This window comes from Carassius carassius, chromosome 49 (genome assembly GCF_963082965.1).
Source record: "Carassius carassius chromosome 49, fCarCar2.1, whole genome shotgun sequence".
NCBI lineage: Eukaryota > Metazoa > Chordata > Actinopteri > Cypriniformes > Cyprinidae > Carassius > Carassius carassius.
This window is the reverse complement of record NC_081803.1, coordinates 6,657,012-6,674,754: the sequence shown is the minus strand read 5'-3', so window position 1 is coordinate 6,674,754 and position 17,743 is coordinate 6,657,012. Positions and strand designations below refer to the sequence as shown.

The 17,743-nt window shown below is 35.6% G+C and overlaps 2 long non-coding RNA genes across 3 annotated transcripts; both read left to right on the top strand.

Annotated features, from left to right (window-relative positions):
- Positions 1 to 19: 19 nt before the first annotated feature.
- LOC132132847 (uncharacterized) lies at positions 20 to 3,743 on the top strand. Of its 2 annotated transcripts, XR_009429093.1 has the most exons (4): positions 20 to 139; positions 808 to 969; positions 1,132 to 1,217; positions 3,109 to 3,743. It is a non-coding gene; the product is annotated as an uncharacterized LOC132132847 (long non-coding RNA). The 2 variants fall into 2 exon arrangements; XR_009429092.1 differs by lacking the exon at positions 3,109 to 3,743 and having other exon boundaries at positions 21 to 139; positions 1,132 to 1,382.
- An 8,993-nt stretch (positions 3,744 to 12,736) lies between these two features.
- Positions 12,737 to 13,854, top strand: LOC132132766 (uncharacterized). The gene is made up of 3 exons (XR_009429081.1): positions 12,737 to 12,846; positions 13,268 to 13,351; positions 13,511 to 13,854. It is a non-coding gene; the product is annotated as an uncharacterized LOC132132766 (long non-coding RNA).
- Positions 13,855 to 17,743: the final 3,889 nt, after the last annotated feature.

Below are 17,743 nucleotides of genomic sequence, written 5' to 3'. Positions count from 1 at the left end.
TTCCTCCCAGTCTGAGAGTTCCTCCTTGTTAAATATAATTGGGCAACCCCATAGGTGGCGATGTACGCGCGCGAGTCGCCAATGAGCCAAGGGATGAAGAAGTCGTCAGGGCAAGTTGTGGTGGAGTGATGGTTGAGAGGTAAAGTACGAAAGGTGGAAATGTATAGTTTTATGATAGTATGTTTGCCATTGGTGGGATTGTTGAAAGATTTTTAATAGTTTACTAATTTTAAACAGTTTTACCCGATCATATGTTGAAGCAACGCGTTTTGCAACCAACCGCGGTGCACGTTCAGTTAGCAACAAACATAACATTTGATCCCAAATCAACTCCGATACACGTCACGTTAAATGCATAGCAAAATTTAAAAAATCAAATATTATTTTATGCTCTATAATTGTTAGACATGTAAATGTATGCAATACTATAAATCCATAAAATTCCAAACCCTTGTGACCTAAAGACATGCATGTGCACATTATGCAGAAAGTTTTTCGCTCAGCCTTGTGCAATATAGAGAATAATCATAATAATAATGATATTTATTGCCTTTTGCTATGAAAGGGACATTTTCTTGAACATTTCTTAATGAAGACATTGTAATTTAAAAATAAAAACTAGCATCCTGCATCTTTGATTGCCAGATTCATCATAACACGCATAAATATAAACAAAAAGACTCAAGATATAGCTCTTTAAAAAACCTGTGTGTGTGATAATGTCATATAGTTAGTTAAAAATTGCTTTGATTTATAGGGATTTAATTTAGTGACTTTACCATTTGTTTTAATGATGTTTATTTACAGTGCAATCTATTCTGCTTACCCGACTCATGCAGACTTCTGTCCTGATGTTTGGCTGTAGTCCTTCCATCATCCACTCTTCTGCAACCGGTCTATTTATGGAGACCACCATGATCTAATCGATACAGATCTAGTTGTCTCTTCTCCCACAAACTCCTCTTTCAGGTATATATTTTTTGTTGTTGTTTGTTGTTGTTGTTTCAACAACGTTGACTGTATTTTAGTATACCAAAACATCTAGGGGGTGTCGAAAAACTTCCATTGAGTACCATTAGACCACTCAAGAAGAATTACCTCATATAACCAAGATTTAATGTTGTAAAGCAGATTTTGAGCGGATCTCCTTCATTCTGCCGCCAGCTCACCAGAACCTCAGGATGCACCAGCTGTGGATATTACAGGCCAAACTTTGGGTGAGGATCTTTCTCCCACTGTTCACCACCAAACCTCTTCCTATATGTAAACAGTTGTTTAGCACACTGTTGTCTATATTTGAATGGTTAATTTTTAGGCTGCAACCAATTATCTTAATCAAATAATGTTTTAGATTAATTTGATAAAATGTCACATTTTATTTTCTTTATATATTAAAAAGGCAAGTTATTCCACAACATTTCCAGTCTTCAGAGAATGCAAATTGAAGAACAAATATGTTTGGAATGTAGGATATGTGATAGACCATGAAAAAAATAAAACATAAATTATAAAATAAAGTTTGTCCGGAGTTGAAAAGCAGAAGCCAGTTTAACCTAAATAATTATTTTTTTTTAAAAAAGTAAAGAAAACAAAAGGACAAACTTTTACTATTCATAGGTAGGCTATGTTCACACCTTCACTGTTTGGGAGTAACATCCGCATCTACTTACAGATGTGAGTCTCAATGTTCTCTACACACAACTGCTTACAATAGTGTTTCGATTGCTGTCTGTGTGAACAAGTAACTAAAGTCAAGCAGTATTTAAATTGTATTTATTTACAGAGGTATATGAAGTCACACTTGTCTGTTTGTGAAGATGTTGTGCAGCGCAAATCCATGAATGAATGTTCTGAAGTGAGTTAAACTTCAACAGATATCCCCTGCTCAGGGTGTAGGGAGCAATGAACACTTTGTAGGGACCATGTCAATGGGAACACAGGTTATGCACAGAGCTCTCTTCTAACAAGCTGATTATCTGAATCAAAAAGAGAGACTTACAAAAATATGTGGAGCTGGTGGGCACGAGGACTGGAATTGAGAACCGCTGCTCTAATTAAAGCAAAGTAGTATAGTAAAGTATTATCAAAGATGGCGACATCCATACAACTAAGTCTTATCACAGTTGATAAGAAAATGCTTCAGTAAAGAAATATTGTTTGCAGTTTGCTCTGACAGATGCTTTGACAGATGTGTGTGGACCTGAGTCATGTTTCTCCAGAGCACAACTTACATTTGATGGTCCATTTGAATGAGTCCTTGTCTCATTTTGGAAATAATTGAAGAGAATAGGAGTGCAATGATTCTGACTAAAATTTACATTGTACTAAAATATTTATTTTAAATGTAGGTTTAATATTCTATGTTATATTTATGAGAGCATTAAATGGGGTATACATGTAATTACTACAGTTACTACTCGTAAAACAATTGCTATGTTAATTTACTATATTCAGAATATACGTGTATATTAACGTGAATAGATGTTCCCCATAACAGTGAACATTTAATGGGTGTTTTGTTTTTAGGATTTTTAATATGTTTTATGCTTTAAAATGGCAAGCAAAGAGTTTTTTGTTTTACAATGTCATGTTTGTATTTTAACCCTTTTTTGGCTAATGTGTAGCACAACTTAAATACATTCACTATATTTGTTTTCTTTGACTTCAGTTTTCACATTGTTTGGAGGACAGAATCGGAAAGGATGTAGGGGCCCACAGTTTGGGCACACATACACAGTTCAGCTTTGGGTTTGTTGCTCTGTGCTGTTTAATGTATGGTAGTCAGAACTTTGTTCAGTTTTATTCATTACTGTCAGCTTTCACAGCAATACTGCTAAATGAGCAATTATCTCTATCAAACATGGACCTTAAAGGGATGGTTCACCCAAAAACATTATTCACATAAATATTTTGAGAATCATGTTCATGAGTCTGATTTCAGTGGCACAGCTGTGTAGTATCTAGTACAGAGGTTGTTGACAGTATTGTGTGCATTGCACATGATGTTCACTGCCCAGTATTGTATTATTGTTTACACAGTAAGTTTTCAGTAACATTATTTCCTTATAAAATGCTCTAACATTTTTTTCCTCTTCTTTTCTCCACCAGACACCCTAGGACAACATCCTTAGCACAGATCTACCTATAGCCCTCCATCCATCTTGCAACAGTTTCATTAAGTGCAGTCCATAACCAGTTCACGGTCTACACATTGTCCATTGCAAATGTTATGGATTATTCTAATAGAGATCTTTCTATTATTTTTTTGAGACTGTTATTATGTACTCTGTTATGTTGTGAATAAAGTCAACCCCCCCCCCCCACCTCGATGCTTTCAGCAGTTAATACATTAAAGTGTGTCCTTAATGTTTTATTATTTAAAGATTGTTTTAAAGTTTATTACAGGCTCAGTTTATTTTTTTTCACTAGAAAATAAAGTGTTGTACTACCTGTCATAATCAAGTATGAGACTTTTGTCAGTATCATTAATTCTGAGGCAATATGAATCAAATTAACATTTGTATAGGGTTTTCATCCGAAGGCTTCTTCCTCATTCAGTTAAACATCAAGGGTTTTCTTTGCCTTTGTCACCTTTAACTTTCTCATTGGAAATTGTGAGCATCATTATTTGGAAGAAAATAAGAATATGAAAATGGCTTTGGATTTCAATGTATTGCATGGAATCAAAGAACTACACAAACCTTTGACCTTCATACAGACATGGTATAAATTAAAGTGTTACTCAAATTATCAAGCTTGTAATGTTAAAAATACACTTGACTGCTGTCTAGAAATTCTAAACAGCAGTCAAGTGTGGTAGGCTACAAGGTTTAATTTGTGCTTTCTACAAGATGACAGATAAGTAATATTAACCAATGATATCGCAAGTAAAATTACAGTTAGCTTGAAACGAGTCACATAAGAAACTGGGCTGACATTTTTTGCATGTATTTTTGTCTACGGATGGATCAAGCAAACAAAGGTTGTGCATGATCGGCTGCAAAAGATAGTTCGTGTGTATGTGTGTTTATAGTTATGGTTGTATTTGTATTTGATTATAAATACATGTGTCTAGTTGGACGCGAGCGGCGCGATGCAACGCAATAAGATAATCACTGATATCGCCTACACACAAGCGGGCGAATTGACAAATCCCCGTCAGGAAAATGATTCCTCGTTATATTTCTGGCATAGCTCTTTGCAACAACGGTCGCGTCTGTGTGACATGGTAGTGCTTCAAAAACTAGCTTTCCTCATTTATCTGCTTGCTCCGATCGGCGCTGCGTGGCAGCACGTAATTTCAAATGTTGAAGATTCATCGTATAGACGTCGTATAGACGTAAAGAAGACGGCTCATTAACAGCTAAAAACATTCGATCGAATGCGATGTTCACCAGATGCTACGATCTTTCAAATACGTCTCCGCGACGTACCTGTGCTATCAGGATTTATATACACACATATAATGTGTGTGTGTGTGTGTGTGTGTGTGTGAGAGAGAGAGAACGATCAAATAGGAAAAATTACGCATGTAAATTCAAAGTGAGAATTAGAATAGACCCTATACTTAAAATCACTCTTTTTTTCCTTCTTGGACAACCAACCAATCACAGTCTTCAAAAGATTGTGTCATACATAGCAACGGGGTCAACCCCGCCTCCTCACTAAGATGAAAGTTTTTGTCTTTTCCTTACTCAGAGTTGCTCTCAGATCAGTCCCGAATCGCTCTTAAGCTAAGACTCCTACGTAAAAGTTTTTAAGCTAAATTAAGAGTTTTCTGAGAGGATTCTTAGAATCTTTATGAATATGGGCCCAGGTGTGTAAACTATTTTATTTTATGGTTTATTCAGTGTTTTTTTTCTGTCTGTTTTGCAGTTTCTTCATATCACACAAATCTCCTGCTCCTACAACATTCAGTGTCCAGCAGCTCTCTCTCTCTCTCTCTCTCTCTCTCTCTGATTTTCCTTCCCTATTTTTCTGAACTGTAATTCATAATTCAGTCACACATGTTTCTTTCTTTCTCTTGTTGATCATGGCATCAGTTCTGTCAGAAAGCTGCTAGTATTAACAGGGAACTTGAACTCGAAGCTCAAGCTGAACTTGAAGAAGTTGTCAGGGAAGCTGAAGTCCTTCACAGGTTCAACACTTAACAGGTAATGTTGAAGACATTTAGTTAAGTGTTGAAGTGAAGATAATGGGTAGACACTAGGGGTGTAACGGTTCACAAAATTCACGGTTCGGTTCGATACAATACAGTGGTGTCACGGTTCGGTTCGGTACGTTTTACATACAGCAAAAAGAAAAAATTGGCAGATAAATTTCCTTGATTTTTAAAAAATGTTTTATTTATTAAAACTAACAAAGTATGTTTTTTTTTTTTACATTGAACAATGATGGAGCTATTCTTTACCCATCTTCTATTGTGTTTTCTTAGCAGCATACTGTATAAAACTGAAGGCTCGTTGCAAAATGGCTAAAGCGTTTTACAGACCAGAAATAGAAGATCCTTCAATAACCAACAGGTCTGGTGTTTGGGTCCACTTTGGATTCCCTGTAAGCTATAATGGTGATGATAGAATAAATGGTAAGTAGTAAGGTCTCATATCCGCGGCTATAACGTAAATGTAGCCTACCAATCTCCGTGGTGATGTCTTTTGCCCTGTTTCAATCCGTTGGAAATGTCTGTCTAAATGCTGCGGGGATAGTTTGTTGCGTGTATGTTTCTCCTCTTTTCCGTCTTTTCCCAGATAATGACACACTAAGGTGATGTCGGCGTAAATGAGTTGACATGTTTCAAGTATTCCCGCTGGTGGTTTTTTTTTTTGTATTCCCACTGGTGTACCCTAGATGCGACATATCGTTGTTTTTTTTATCCACCACTCTCTTGACATCACCATTATAGCTCACAGGGAATCCAAAGTGCACCCAAACACCAGACCTGTTGGTTATTGGAGGATCTTCTATTTCTGGTCCGTTAAACGCATTGGCCATTTTGCAACGAGCCTTCAGCGTGTATTACTGAGTGAGCGAGCGCCTGACTGAGTAGCCTAACATAAACATATAAGTTGGTGTTTTTTTCTTCTTCGGGGGTGTCAGGGGCGTTGCCTGTTACCTGTTGGGTTATTGGGCTACCTTGTTGAACGCATATCATTATATTTCACTTTTTTTTTTTTTTCAAATATAATTAATTAGTGCAACGAACCGTTCGGTCCATAATGCGTACCGCGTACCGAACCAAAAGCCTCGTACCGAACGGTTCAATACGAATACGCGTATCGTTACACCCCTAGTAGACACTCAGTCTAGGTGCTAATTCTGGGTTTATTACCAGGTAAACTATTCTGTTTATTCCTTCCTCTTTCTTGTATGAGTGAGTTTAAAGGTGCGTGTAATTTCGAGTCTGGTTTCTATAAAGAGAGAAATAAATACAAATGAATAAAAGAACATATGCATACACTCATTCCTCCTTAAGCACTAATACACATTATAGAATATAGTCAGAATATGACTATATTTCTCTTAAACTCTAAATGTAAGAAGAGAGAAAGGATTCAAACACTTCTCAGATTTTCTAACATGCATTAAGTTACCAATAACGTAGATAGAACTTACTGTTGTCTATGGTATACTTTAAATCCTCAATAGCAGTCCAGATAATGATATTTAACACCACTTCATATTTTACTCATCCAAAAAGTACTTAACATTCTTAACAACAAGTATTGAATAAATTAAAACATGTCTTAACGCGATGTGACAGATTTGAACCCGACGTACTGAATTAGGTGGACCTAAGCTAGAAAGTAACATACGAACATGGATATAATTAACACAACGGTCGTGTAGTATGGAGCTAGACGAGTCTCAAAAAAGATAAATGCACACACTACATTTACATTTGCACACACAAGATTCATACATGCACACACATGATTCATAAATACACACACAGCATACACAAATGCGCACAAAATTCACAAATGCACACACAAAATGTAAAAAGCACAGAAGATTCACAAATGCATACAAAATTCACAAATGCACACAAAATTCATAAATACACACACAATTCAGAAATGCAAACAACATTTACAAATGCACTCAAGATTTAGAAATGCACAGGACAAGATTCAGAAATGTATTTCTGATGCACACACAAATATACCTTGATTTACAAACTGCTTGCGGTCTGTGAACTTCACTGCATTTGTGTGTGAATTTTGAGACTCCCCTGACTTGGCTCGACACACAAATGCATTTTTTTTTAACGGGGAATGATCAGCAACCAATCAGATATCTCCCCCTTGTTTTAGCCAATCACAAGAACGCACCCCACGAGGGGGATTGTTTACTTCTAAGCCAATCACATGAACGCGTTCACACAGCGCGATATGCCTGTGTCGCGAGTGCGAGCTAGCGCGGTGGAGTTCTGTCTTTCATTTGGTTGAGACCTCAACATGGCTTCTAGCAACGACAGGGGAGCGGTATAACTTAAAGTGTTTAGCTAGTTATCTCCTTGTTGTGATATGTTGTTTAATTGTTAATGTTAACCGGTTTAATTGTGCAACTATCAACATAAGCTAGCAAGCTGGCTAGGGTCAGGCTAGTATCTTTCCATAAAGTTGACATTCTTGTGAATTAAGTGACTGACAGGGTCTGTCGCCCCAATCCAAGGTAGCAGCTCGGGCTTTTGTGCAGTTATTGGCCCCAATTTTGTGTTGTAACGTTAACTTATGTGAAACAGGTGTTTCTAATTCTGACTCCCCACACGTGCACGCGCATGGCGTCATACAATGGCGCCAGTTGCGAAAACAGACAGTCGTAAGTAATGCATTGCAATTTGTGTTTGATGGTGTTGAGGATGAGATGTGTCTCAAGAATGAGTTTATTTATGAATTTGGCAGTTGACAAATGTCAAATAATGTATTTCATGTCAATTATATTGTTATGCTGTATAAAGCACACGTGCATACAACCATGTACATAATATCTGTGTATTTTATTTTACTGTACTGTAATTGGTTCAGTGTACTGCTGTTTTTGTATCTGTGTACTTGAAAGCGCTTTCTGTTACAAGAAATTATTTAATTATCTTTACAAACATATTTGGCAATAAAGGTCTTTCTGCTACCTCTGACTATAGACTGTAGTGTCCTGTTGACCCTTATAAAATATTTAACCATTTAGAATTGTTTTAGGCAAAAGCTGTTTTATTTGCTACTAACACTGATACTGTCCATCACAGAACCATTTACACAACCCCAATTCATGTTATGTTACTCTTCTGTTGGCAGTTATCCAATAAATGTACTTTTAGTACCACCTTTTCATCATATTTTTATTATGATTTCACAGTTCTGTTGTGAATAACATGAGATGGGAAAATCATTAAGTATTTATATTTACAGTTTACACAGTTTTACAATCAAATAGAAATTACAATAAGCAAACATAATATTTTCAAATAAAACTATAAAATAAATAAAAAAGCATCAAGTTTACTAGGTCAGGGGCAAAATAAACTCTGGAGACTAGGGCTGGACGATTATGGCCTAAAATCAAAACCTCGATTAATTGAACATTTTGCCTCGATTACGATTATTGAACGATTATTTGGTTTTGTTTTTTTTTGCCCTCATAGTTCAATGACAAGGTTTGTACTGTAAATATGATTGACTATCAGCAGTTATTTTATCTATGTCCGTAACATTTCTTACTAGGGTTGGGTATCGTTTGAATTTTATCGATTCCGATTCTTATCGATTCCTAGTTTCGATTCCAATGAGATAAAAAAATCCAATATAAAAAAAATTAATTATTTTTACAAAGCATTCTGTTGCAGCTGAATAACATGAGCAAAAATAACTAGATTTACATAAACTAGATTTATATAAATTTCAAATATTAAAATGTTAAAGACAAGTAAAAAGATAGGTCAGTAATAAGAAAGGAACAAACAAATCAGTTAGCAATATCATAAATAAATACAACTAAACTAAATTTCAGGTATACAGAAACTGTAATTAAAACTTTAAAAACACTGCATTGTTTTCTTTTTATAAATAAAAAAAGATGAATCAAGTAAAGTTATTAAATATATTCAGTCAAGATCAGTGAATGATTTTCTTTTGTTCTTTGATTAACATTAATGACAGGCAGCGCGTTTACTAAGCTGTTGTCTCTTTAAGCAAAAATACATGTGTGTTTTCTTTCTCATCTGTTTACGTTCACGTAAGACAAAAACGGCTGCGTTAATGATGATATACTGATGTAGTTTTCTGTATCGTAGTTTCGACTCGGAACAACCTTTTCTACAGTTAAAATACACAGAACAGTCCAAGAATGGACACAAACCGGGAACCCGCAGCGCGACCGCTGCTCTCTGTGCACTCGCTTGTGCTGCTTCATGTGCGCTGCACACAAACATGCTATAATAAGTTTTGAGATTCTAAGCTACTTTAGTGATAAATCACAGGACAGCGCTGACAACTAGTTTCTGTGTTCCTCTGTGCGCGCAATCTTCATAGCTACTGTTTATATGTGTTCGTGCCACAATGCAGCTGCGCGAACATGGCAGCTCGATATAAGAATACACATCTGTTCATCTAATCACTTGAATGTCCAAACCATAAAACAAATACAACTGACAAAGTTTAGTGAAGACGCAAAGCTCACCGCTCAGACCGCTTTGCTTTTATGCCACTGACTGGAGAGCAGAGTCATGTGGCTACACACGCGCTAGTATGCTTTTAAGGGGGAAGTGTTAACAGGATTAAAAAAACGAAATAACCAACATGGGAAAATTACGTCGGTTAGAGGTTATGAATTTCGGTTTTGATTATTTTTCGATTAATCATCCAGCCCTACTGGAGACACATCTCATCCTGTAGAATATCTGCAAAAAAGTGTTTAGATTCAATAATAAGCATTTAATGAAGGGAATATGAATTCGCTGAATTCATATGACATTCTATTGATACGCTCGATGTATAAGCACAAGGTCTTCACAGCTTTTCAATGTTACAGTAGGTGGCCATCCTATCTGGGGCTTACCGCCGCGTGTACCGCCACGGCGGTGCCGCGGTGGTAACTGTAATTCAGTCGCGTGTTAAAATCATTTGCGAAACTACCGCCAGGTGGCGCAAAGGGACGGATTGCGAAATGAATGTAACTGTAAAATGAGATAAAAGAAGAAAGTAAAACAACAATAACATTATGATATAACATTGTAACATTTAAAAAAAAACATATTTTTTTACAATTTGTTAATTTTTAAAATGTAGGATAGTCTTAGGCTACAGTCTACTAAACAAAAATTAAAAGAAGACCTTAACACAAAGGATCATATGCATGCTATTTTTATTAAACAGTAAATAAATATAAGGCCTATATATATATATATATATATATATATATATAAGCTAAATGAATTTTTTTTTTTTTTGATTTCGGTTCATTCTTGGTTTAAAAAAATCTTCAGGTTCCATATGCAGAGCGAAATGGGAACGGTCCAGCATTTAGCAATAATTAGTATTAACTCTGTTACTATTCTTGATTTTTCAAACTACCAGCATTTTTGAATTATGCCTTATGTGTGACCAAAAATTAAGTATTATTTGTTTCAGCTGTTTGAGCGTGCTGGTGCCTCGCGCACATATTTACTGGAAACAGCAGTCGTTCACCAGACATTCGGCGTGAGTACTTTGACATTGTTAATTATGATTTTTTTTTTTTGCTCGATACTGAAAAGCACACAGCCTATTTACCTCATGAATAATAGTTAAGCTTCAAATGGGCAACATCACAAATATAGAAACGTTTGATTTCTCCCGATTGAGAAAGCCAAACCTTACCTTATGCTTAGCTTTAAATTATTATTATTTTGTTTTTTTTGTTTTATTACTAAGCCTATATTATTATATACTGCAATATATTTATCCATTAGAATTATATATTTTTAATTATTGTTTTGTTCTGATAAATTTGTTAAATTTAAAGGATTTGTTGTAAAATATTTTCTTATAGCCTATTTTTTTCCTCTCATAAACTCATATTTTTTTTCCTCTGACAAACTTTATTTAATTTTTAGCGTGTTTAAAAAATAAAAAATAAAGAAAACATTCAGCAAATGAAAATAGGCGATTAATCCGTTAAAATGTGTTAAAAATGTGTTACTCTTGGTTAACAGTAATTATAATTATTTTACTTCAGAACAGAGCCTGGGACTAATCTAGGTTATCCATGGGTTTTTTTTTTTTCATTGCATCTGAAAATGACTTTGTTTATTACATTCACTTCACGCGATCTGGCGCAGATCAGCCTCCCGCAAAACTCAGCTGTGGACGATTTAAAAATGTTTGAAATAAAGCAGTGGTTCTCTACCCGTAGCCCGTGACGAATTCAAATGAGGCCCGAACCACATGCTGAATCATTTTTTTTTTTTTTAATTTTCTAAAATTTTATTATTTACATCAATTAAAAAAAAAATTATGCTACTAATGAAATATAAGCTATATCCTAATGTTTTTATGTGATTTTTTTTTCTTCATATATTATTTTCAGACATGAGCACTGGCATAAGCATTTAACGAACAAATACAAGCCGCACTTTGGCAGAATTAAATTCAAATAGTCATCAACAGCCATTAGGTAAATTGCCTTTAAGGTAAAATTGCGCATCAGAATGGACACATTTGTTTTTTAAGGGAGAAAAAAAAAAGAAATCCAAAAAATGCCAGCAAATGAACATGTACAAAGTGTGAATAGTCGCAGTATCAGCTATTGAAGGAGAAGTACTGGATTTTCGTTTTTTTTTTTTTTTTTTGCTCCGCAACTCACTTGAAGAAGTTCAGATAAATGGAAAACACCATACACTATGTAACAATCCTTATCGTCATTGGAGAGTGTGTGCCTAGGCTCACGAGCAGACGACCGCCCTGCTAACACACGACGTAACAGTTACGTAACGTATTGGTAATTTTTGGTAATTCCATGACTAACCAATTGACAACGTAACTACGACGTCGCATGCATGTAATTGTATTACCATCACATTACCAACTCACAACGTCGTCAGTACGTCCTTCCAACGTAACAAGATAACCAAGAACGTCCCAGATAGGTCCTCTATTCGTAATATATTGGTAACTTCATGACTTACTGGCAACGTAACTACAACGTCGTATGCACGTAATTTTAATTACCATAATTTTTGTACATTCTTTATATGCTCCCTGAGTATAGTGCTATTTATAAAGTGTAATTAAACTTCAGACACACAATTAAACGTTCCTTAAAGATAAAATGTGTTTCTTTTCACCAAGTCATGATATATGGACATGCTTTTAATATATAGTGACGTGGCATACAGCGCGCGCTACCACAACTGACGCACCCACGCGCACAATATTGACAAGAGAGGAAATACATTTTTCGGAGTTGTGAAACTTTCTATTTCGTAAGGAGTTGTGAACGTGAAATAATGACAGACTGGCTACACCATCTCATCTGCCGCAGATACAGTAACGTTATCAGGAGGACAGCGCGTTTGTTTGAAGTACTTTTCACTTCAACTGTGTCTGACAGGAGAATTGGCTTTTCTGAGGTGAGTCTTACAATTTATAATAAATAAAGAGGTTGATAAAATGTATAAAACAAAAGTCTTGATCTCCGTAAAGACGCTAAAACCCTTTTTTAATATTATTGTTTTTATTAGCCTACTAGCCATTGAGAGTTACCATGGCAACAGCGGACACATCAGCTGCTGGAGAGGAGAGGACTCCTCCGACAGTTTCTCTGTTTCTCGTCAGTTATACCAAAGAAAAGTTCAACAACTGCGACAGATTGGTTAAGTAACATATGTTAATATTATCCACAGTCTACTTTAAGTACATTTGTTAACATTTATACCTCTGTGATTATGGCATCTTAATTATCTGATATGTCTGCTAGCAAATATTATGCTAGCTTAGAACCATAAGTATAACATAATAGATTTGAGCTCTTATTAATGAACGTTTGGGCTTTTAATCACATCTTATTTTAAAGGAGCGGTTTTGATAGCTTTGTAAACGTTTTTGATGATAATATGTCAAAAGATAAATGGAAGTAAGCTAATTAATTAAAACTAAAAGTCTGCAATGTAGAGTCTATCAGTGACGTCAATCGCGGTCTAAATTTGGCTGACACTATTTCAAACCAGTGTTTCAAACACGTTTTGATTTTTCATTGTAAACAAATATTGATTAAAATTGTACTGTGATTTCAGGAGTGTCTTAAAAACCCTCTAAAAAAGAGGGGAAGTTCCAAGAAAATTTCTAATGGGAGCTGCTGACAGAGATAGAAAACACAGGTGATCCGAGGAAGCTTATTAAATAACTTAATATTTATTTTACACAACATATCATTATGCATCTGTAACATCAAAAAATGTGAATACTGGTATTTTAAGATTTATATGTATGTTTTCCATTTTGCTATTTTTCTTTTCTGCATTTCCCCTATTCTCTAGTTTGTTTATTTCTAATAAGGAGCTGGAGGCTGTGGAGAAGCAGATCCGTGACCTCGTGGAGAAGCAGGCCCAGCTGAGAGAGTGGAGAGCTGTGCTGGAAACATTCAGGGGTTGACGCTCATAAGTCCAGGGTAAGTAAACAGCTAACCCTACTACCACCTCTACTCTGTGTGGTTCTCAGCACAAGCTTGGTGCACCCAGGACGCGATCTTCCCAGATGTCCACAGCGTAAGACATGAGCCAGGACCTGGGCGATGACCTCTCTCCTTCCAACGCCTCCGGTCTTCAGGATCTCCACCTGCAGGAGCTCCACTTCGCGAGACAGAACACGACACTGTTATCATCTGAGAGGGTTAACGACACCACGCTGAAGAGGGACTTCAGGAGCCTGATCGAGACGGTTCGCAGCACGACACCCGCGGCGACGATCATCGTGTCAGGACCACTGCCCACGTATCGACGAGGACACGAAAGGTTCAGTAGACTTGTTGCTTTAAATGAATGGTTGTTGTCATGGTGTAAAGAACAGAAACTGCTATTTGTTAATAACTGGAATCTTTTCTGGGAGCGTCCTAGGCTGTTTCGCGCTGATGGCCTGCACCCCAGCAGAGTCGGAGCGGAGCTGCTCTCTGACAACATCTCCAGGACACTTCGCTCCATGTGACTAGTAAGACAATTCTCAAATAACTATTATGATGAATTTTGTTCTACACGCTCAAATAGAAGTACTTGTGCTGTCCAATCAATAAAGATTGTGTTTGTTCCAGTGTTAATTTTGACAGGCATTTTTGATTTAGCATTAGTCTAAACTCCACCAAACTACTGTTATAAGCATGAGCCCCGTCAGACTGGTAGTGGCTGAGGTGTTGCAACAATATATAGTGATATTCTCAATGTTACCCAGAAAACAGGATACAGGTTTAACTCATTCGAAATACTTCAGCTTAATGTTACACTGTCAGACATGCAAAAGAAATCTAATGTATCTCTTGCTCTGGCTACTAGGGGTGTGACGAGACACTTATCCCACAAGACGAGATGAGACACGAGACTGGGTTCATGAGAGCGAGACGAGATTTTTTTTTTTTTAAAGAAATCCTCAATGATTTTTTTTTTGCATTATTGACACTGTTTTCCTAATGAATGTTGTTCAGTTGCTTTGACGCAATGTATTTTGTGTAAAGCGATATATAAATAAAGGTGACTTTGACTTTGAATGATAAAATAAATATTTCATTTCATTTCATTCATCTCCTTTTTCGTAGTACATACATTTTCACATCAATTTATTAAAAGTAAAAAAAAAAAAAACATGTTTAGGGCCCTATGAAATGTTTCATTTTTTCCCCAGCATATTATTTTGTATTATTATTGTTAACAAATTCTGTATTTTAGCATGTCTAACTATTTGAATGCATAACACAATTTATTCATTTTATTTTTTCTTAAAGGTAGCCTTACTGATATAGATATCATACCTCAAAGTGTTGTTACTGACCACTTCCTTGTATCGTGCATGCTGCATATTACTGATATTAACTATATTTCCAAAATGAGCATTATGAATGTAAGAGCCTTACATTACATTTATAACAATCATTGTTAATGTTTGATTTGAATGTTTGAATGTTTGTATTTCAGGGCAGTTTGTAAAGACAGATAATCAAGAGAAGTCAGTTCCAGATCCACCTTCCACACCAGACCTCTCTCTCATGAGGATTGCTGTCTACTAGCATATTGTGTTCTCTTCAGACTTCGGGGGATGCAGATATTACTCAGGGACATGAACACTTGAATATTGCAAGAATAGAGAAAGTAAGAATTACTTAAGATTTTAGAATTTAATGTTAATTGCTTAAACATATATACATATATTTTTTTTTAGATATATTTTTTTTGGCAGTGTGAACTGGCCATAATGCTGTATGATAGGTGTGAGATTCATTAAACTTGATTTGCTATAATACATCTGTTCATAAGCTATTGCATATTATTTTCAATGAATTATTTGTAGTGGTTTGGTTAAGGGTGTGATTAGCTGACGTATTATTTGTGGGAGCTTGTGATTAGTTGATGAATGTGTGCATTGTTAATGCTAATATTTAAAAGCAATGTACTGAGTGCCTACTAAGACTTGCATGTTGGTGCATAATGTTTTGACCCTGGATGCTTACAGAAGGGTATAGATATTTAAATATATGGAAATGTATTTATTATTAATATATCTCAATCTATGTGCTTCTGTATGGACTGAATGCTTTCAATCATATTTCGCTGTATATCCTATGTTTTTATTAACAATCTGGGTGTATTACTGTTCATATTTGCTTGTTAATAAATTAACTGAATTCATTTCGAGTATGTATTCATCATTCACAGCTGCTGAAACAGCCTTTAAATTAGTTTGGGCATATGAGGACATAAATTAAGTTCAAGTACTGCATGTCCGCCCATAGAATAATTATAAAAAATGACCAACTGATTACCAGCACACGACCACCGATCCGCGACGTTGCCACGACGTTGCAGTTACTTACTGACAACGTCACAAAGTTACGTTGTGGCGACGTATCTGGGAATTTCACTTTTCCGGTTGCCACGACGTAACTAATTACGTCGCCACGACGAAAGTTTGGTCACCAGATTACGTTGCAGTTACGTAACAATTACGTATTTGTGTTAGCTGGGCGCGCGGACAGGTGCGCGTGGTCAGTAGGCTTCAAAAGCAAAATTGCACATGTGCAGGCAGAGTGAAGAAGCTCATTGCTACTCGAACCTGTGCAATCCGTCAGTAAAAGAATATAAAGACAGTCAGATGTGCAATAATTATGGGCAATTGCAGAGCGGACCAGCAGCCTGCGCATTCAGAAGTATAAATTGAAGAAGTCTGCGTCCGCGCTGGCCGTGTCTGCATCCGGATTGCTCATGCGGAAAGTATACTGACACAGGCGTTACAATCGCAACTTCTTTGTGTTATTGCTTTCAAGCTGAATCTCACAAAATTGGTCAGCTCCCGACAACATCAGGTGTTATATTTATGGGGAGTAGAATTGTTTATTTCAATGAATGTGATAGATTATATATCATAATAGTTAGGCTATAATATTATAAATCAGGTTGGCTTGTATTGCGGACGTAATATTTAAATTATATGCGTAGACTTGCACTTAGACTCCTTGAGAATTTAAAGTTAGTTTAATAGTATTTAAATTCAAGTTTAAAAAAAGGTTTTAATTGCTTAAATTATTTTTTATTAATTAATAATATGTTATCATGTTTGTTCTTGTAAAAAATACGTGTTTATTCTTTAGGAAAACAAGGGAAAAAATAAGGGACAATCCTAATATTTGTTTTGCTTTATCTATTTATGTAAGCTACAATTATTCAAATAATAATAATAATAATAATAATAAAATAATGTCATTAAAAAAATACCATTGGCCTGAGTAATTTTGACCATTATAGAATTGTGACTTTAAAGATTAGTCATTTAGGTGGTAAAAATACTGTGAAATTAATAATGGCATAACATTTTAGAAATTAACAATGGCATTTAAGAGCAACCGAAGGTTTATGAAACATTAGCCAATAAAGCATTTTTTAAACAACGGAACTTAAAGTTGTGAACTAAAATATTATTTCAACCATACAGTGTGAATAAATAAAATGCATAATTTTCATAACATTTCATTATTCATAAAATGCATAAGGTTTCTGGTGTTTGGATTTGTAGGCTACTTCAATATAATGAGCTCCAAGTTTAAGAATAGCCCTAGACTAGTTTCTCTCTCTCTCTCTCTGTTTAACAGCATGAGCTCAATGATATACGTCTTCCTCCCGTTAGAATTTTCCTGCCTTGAGAGGAGAGAGAGAGAGAGAGAGAGAGAGAGAGAGAGAGAGAGAGAGAGAGAGAGAGAGAGAGAGAGAGAATAATTAATTTATTTGTTTGTTTCACATTAGGTATAAATACAATAAAAGCTATAAATAAATAAAAAAAACTTTACATTTCGAATAAAAATTCCCGCACGGCAGCTCCCTATTAGTAGGTCTATATGTATGCAAAATACTTTAATGTATATTCAAAAATGTCAAACCGAATAAGTTTATCTGGTCATGAGTAATCGCCTCCGTGGAAGAGCGCTTTTCGCTGCTTAGAGTCCATGGGCGCGTATTTGGATTTTTAGATGACATTGCATCTCTCAAAGAAAAGGAGAATAGAATAGCCTTCAGGAT